The sequence below is a fragment of the Parus major genome, chromosome 4, assembly GCF_001522545.3.
Source record: "Parus major isolate Abel chromosome 4, Parus_major1.1, whole genome shotgun sequence".
NCBI lineage: Eukaryota > Metazoa > Chordata > Aves > Passeriformes > Paridae > Parus > Parus major.
The window spans coordinates 48,871,313-48,876,617 of NC_031771.1; the positions used below are offsets into that span (position 1 = coordinate 48,871,313).

At 37.3% G+C, this 5,305-nt stretch overlaps 1 long non-coding RNA gene across 1 annotated transcript; it reads left to right on the forward strand.

Moving 5' to 3' along the window:
- The first annotated feature begins 1,386 nt into the window (after window positions 1–1,386).
- On the forward strand, window positions 1,387–4,959 carry LOC117244211. The gene is made up of 3 exons (XR_004496829.1): window positions 1,387–1,431; window positions 3,756–3,922; window positions 4,795–4,959. It is a non-coding gene; the product is annotated as an uncharacterized LOC117244211 (long non-coding RNA).
- Window positions 4,960–5,305: the final 346 nt, after the last annotated feature.

Sequence of the window (5,305 nt, forward strand, 5' to 3'; positions counted from 1 at the left end):
GTTTTTATGTTTTTTTCCTTCTGCTCACTGATAATCTTAGTGATATTTGTCCAATTGAAGAGATGTAAACAGGTATAATGCTCATTTGTCAGTCTCTTATTTAATGGCAAGGTCATGATCCTAGTAACTTTAGAAAACTTAAAAAATAAACTACAGCTATCTATGTGTTTCATTGCTTCTTCAAAACAGGTTTGCTCAGAGAATTTAGGTAACTACATGAAACAGTAACATGTGAGACAAAGATATGAGCAGTTTATTTGGTTTATTTGGTTTGTTTTGTTTTTTAGCAATGAATGATTAACGAGTGATTAGGGAACTGTACATTGAGGATCAGTGTCAGCAATAGAATGGACACAGCAATAGCTGAACACTTATAAAATGTTAAATTATGACCAAAAATTTGTGAAGGGTTTTTCTTGGCAATCCTCCATATTCTTGATGGCATAGACACATTCAGGTTACAACTAGACCAGATCCCATCTCCCATAGGGCACTATAGGATACCCTACTTCCACACGCCCGAACTGGAGATGTGGGTGCTCCGGAGGTATTGTACCCACACAGCCCACTTCTTTCAGCTCACTAGTGTACACACAGGTGGTGAAGATGCCCAGAAGGCCAAGAGTCACCTCAGCCCCCAAAAGGTGTGGATCCCAGTGTGTTGTGCCTCATACTGTTAAACTAGGAGCTGCTCCTTCCACCCTGGCAAAGGCCACTATACCACAGGGAGTCTTTGGCAGCACCATACCATTCTGGGTGCGCTTCTCTCTTCTCACTTCTTCAAATGGTAAAGATTCTTTCATACCTCACTTAAGGATGATTGCTCTTTTTTGTTTGGTTTTCTTACCCAAAATTTTCATGGTCATTCACAGATGACTCTTTATCCCACCAGATATTAATCATTGTTGCCATCAGTGTTGCTTTTAGTTTGTTGTGTGGTTCGGGGTTTCTTGTTTGGTCGGTTGGTTATCTGTTGGGTTTTATTACTTTTTTGGTTAGTTGGTTGGGGTTTTTTTGGAAGTATCCTCTCAAACATCTTTGAATATTCCACTCATATACACTGTTTACATGCACATTCCTATCTTATCATATATTGTTACCCAGGCTGTTTTACCAAGGGAAAACTATTAGTGTTTCTCCACAAAGATATAGTGCTTCTAGTTTATATGCCAGCATGTTGCTACAAGAGGAGCTTGAACTCAGGCTGCACAGAGATCCCATCTGTCTTAGTGAAATATTGAAGTTTAGTGACAAAGGACCCTCCAGATCTCTGCAGACAGCTTAAATGACAGAATGACACCATATATCCTATATTCAAGCTGTACATGGATGCGTGGGCTCTTTTTGTGTAGTTAACCACTTTCAAATTCTATTCTTCCAGGCCCTCTAAATAATACCAATTGCCTGTGGCTTGCAGCAACGCAGCATGAGGTGAGTTTTAGTACACAGGCTTTTTCCACAGGTTGATATCAAATATGCACAACTAATTTTTAAGGTCATCTTCCAGATGTGTTAGAAGCAGGGAAAAATAACACATAGAAGCAATTACATTTTCAGATATTGAAAGGCTAGATGCTTGGGGATTTGCTTTCTGCAGTTATGTTCATGTATGTGGTTTGTTTTTAATTTTTTTTCCTCAGTACCAGAGGTACACATATTCAATTTCTTCCCTGTGCTTTATGGTGCCTATATAGCCTTAATTTCTGCTGTGTTTTATTTTATTCAAAATATCCCAATTAATTTTACTGGAGTAATGTGAAGTAAACATAATGAAGAGGCTTTGGTTATTCCCAGAGAAGGGTCTGTGGAAAATTTGCAAGTGTAGCTTTTCTCTTGCCCTGCTTATCCAGCTCCTTGACAGATACCATGTGAAAAACAAACCAGCAGCATACTTCAAGGCGTGTGTGTCTTTGTTACCTTGAGATAATATAATTTTGTGTACTGTAGCCAGCACTTAGTGCAAGGGTGCATGCATGTAAGGTGTCTGTTAACAGTGTACTATGGTTACTTTCCAAGTTCTTATTTTTCTGCTAGGAGAAAAATAACTGTCATGCACACCAAACTCCAGGACAGGCCTAAGTCTTTGAAGGATATATCTTATTTCAGTTGTCTACACACTTTCTAAAACTTAGCCAGACTGGTATTACATGACACGGTTTGAGTTGAACTCATGCCCCGAATATGTTGAAAGAAGAAGCATTTTATTCCTGCTGTATCTGCTGTGGCTCTGTTTGTCTCTCTTTACAGTAAGTCAGTTTTGTCAGCTAGTTGTTGACTTTCTGAGTTTTGGTAGTTTGGTTTTGTTGTTTGTCTTTTTTTCTTTTCTGGGATTTTTTTTCAGGGTTTTTTGGGGGTTTTTGGTTGGTTGGGTTTTTTGTATAGCTTTGGATTTCATTTGGCTTTTTTTGTCTTCTAATTGCATTTCTTTATTTTCTAGTGTGGTGTGTTTTGTGGTTTTTGGAAGGTTCTTTGTTCTCTTGTTTGGAGTGGAATGTTTTGGGGGGGTTTGGTTCAGTTTTTGGGCTTTTGTTACATTTTTTTTGTATCTGTGTGATTGACTTATCTAGTACATTTGAAAGGGTCCAATGAATACCACTGGAAAGGGGAGGAAGAAACATGGGACTGAACTTCTGACAAATAGATTTAAAGCTGTAAGAGGTATCAACTTTATATTGTGTTCTCTGAGAAAAATCCAGCTTTGATAGTCTATACAGGACCCTCAGCTATAAAGTCTCAGTCCTTAACTGTCCATCTTCTGATGTAGGACAACAGTTTCTGAACTATAAACATTTTATATTACCAACCACTAGAAAACAAGGATATAAATAAAGGAATAATAACCCATCATGGAGTGTGGCCCTCTACATCCCTTTGCACTAATATACTTTCAGGCTCTTGGATCCGTCTTACAGAACTGTGCTTTTGCACAATAGTTGCTATAACATGCCTCTGGGTTTTATTGTTATAAATAATTACAACCATAATAACAGAAACAAGAAACAGCAGCTTTCATTTTTTTTTTGCTTTAGAAAGGAATCTGCCTTTCAGGCAATTTTCTTTGTAATACATCACTTGAAAATCTTTTCCCTCCTTTTACTCTATCTTCATACTTTCTTATTTCAAATTCACGTTCAAATACCTTCTGTATCTATGTTAATATTTCATTCTCATAAATTGATTTTAGCAAAAAAAAGAACAAGAACGATTTTTACATATGTGAGAATGTGAAATTTCAAGGACAGATATTTAATCAATAATTAAGCTGCAAAACAGAGTGGGCTGAATTCTTTCTTTCGGTGTGATCTCCTGAATTTATTGTTCAGTCTATTGTGAATGTAAAAGTTTAAGAAATATTGGCACTCTAATGCTGTTATGCACACACTGAGGGATCAAATGTGATACCATCAGTCACAACCACTGGGTTTGGTCATGAGAGGGAAGCTCATAGAAAGTGAAAGGGGTAGTAATATTTTTTATTTTTTTTTTTGTTTTTAAATGTAAATGTTTTGCCTGAGCATGCAGGAATAGGCCTAAGAAAGCCAAAGCTTATCTGGACCTAGGGAGCAAGTGAAAGGTATTAAGAGTTTCTGTAGCTAGCTCAGCAGCAAAAGGAGGTGCAGGGAAAATAAGGTACATCTGTTTAGTGATGCAGGTGAGGTGCTTGGTGATGGTGGACAAGGAAAAGACTGAGGGCCTGAAATCCCTTCCACCACTTGTTTTCCCACCCCTGTCCCCTTTGTCTTTCCATCCTCCAGATTTCACTTCACAGGTGTGACCCAAGTACTTTTGGGCCCCTTTCACTTACGTGAGATGCCTAGAAGCTATTTCTGTATTGTGGAGGAAGACGGGGAAAACGTTCTGCAATGAAATGACTGGCTAAATGGAAAAGGAGATCACAGGAGATGCTGTATACATATTTTTAGTAAGGCTTTTTATCTAATTCCTTATGGTATTCTGAAATCCAAGTTGAATATAGTTGTGCACTTATAAATGGATAATAAGGTGAAAGCCTGGATCATTGAGCTCAGAGGGTTGTAAGCAGCAATACAAAGAAAAAGTATTGGTCTGATAATCACTGTAAGTGGTGATCATCAGAAATAAAAGGGAGACCTTTCACCATTGCTAATGGTAATGACAGCTATCTGTCACCAAGTTCCCCTGTAGTTCAAACACTCCTAGTGGCCCCAATCTCAGACCTGTTCCAGTCTTATGTTCTCACCTGCTTTGCACCACTATTTCTATGTCAAAATGATATTAAGGGAAAAAAACAATTTCCCTCTTAATGCTTGAGGTACTATTATGATAATATCTTTTTATTCCCATCAAATTCTTGTAAATATAAAGCTATAGAATTTATGTGGCTGGCAAGAGAGACATAAAGATGGTAAATAACAAGAGAATTCAGAACCTCTTCTGTATTCATTAACCAAACTCAATTTGTAATTAGGCCACTCTGTCCTTGTCTTTCCAAATAAGAAATGTTCTGTAGTCTAGTAGGAACATGAAAAAACAAAAGCAGTGAGGAAGTGTATGTTTGAGGCATATTAAGGCAGCATTGGTAGGTTTATAACAGAGATATGCTATTCATAGTCCTTTCTAAACCAAACGAAATTGTATTAGGACAGTCAATATCAGCTATGTAATCTTTTATGAGCAGGGAAACAAACTCTTCCAGTTCAGCTCAAAGGATGCTCTGAATTTTTCTAACTCTGTAAAAAAATTCAAAGGATGTAGAGTGAATGACACTGAATATTCTTGGCTAGCTTTATTTTTTTTTAATTTCTGATTTTGCAGCCTTTCCCTGTGCCACCCTGTGGTGTTGATCATGCCCGATTCTGACCTGGAGAAATCACAGGAAGGTACACTTGTTCTAAGAAAGGTGGTTAATTGTCATTGTTGCATAGATTGATCTGAGCAAGAGTATATTCCCTTCTCATTAAACACACAAGAAACTCAAGTCTCTGGCAACCTTATGGTATTTCATTTTTTTGTACAGTTTACTGAGAATTTTTTAAATGTGTTGCTGAAGATCTGCATTTTAATTATGCCTCATATGCCCTGATTTTTAGTTATGAAGTTTCTTGGCATATCTTGTTACATAATTGGTCACATTTCTGAAACTCTTAGAATATCCTGAACACTGCTGTGCTCCTGGAATTTAGGACAAGCATAGCTGTGTGTACAGAGTTCTAATATCTGCTTTACAGAATCAGTAAGTGGCTTGTAAATGTTACTTTAAAATAGCAGGTTTGCTATGCTTGACAAGTGATTTATTTTCTCAAACCTGCTTTATTAAGTACAGTTT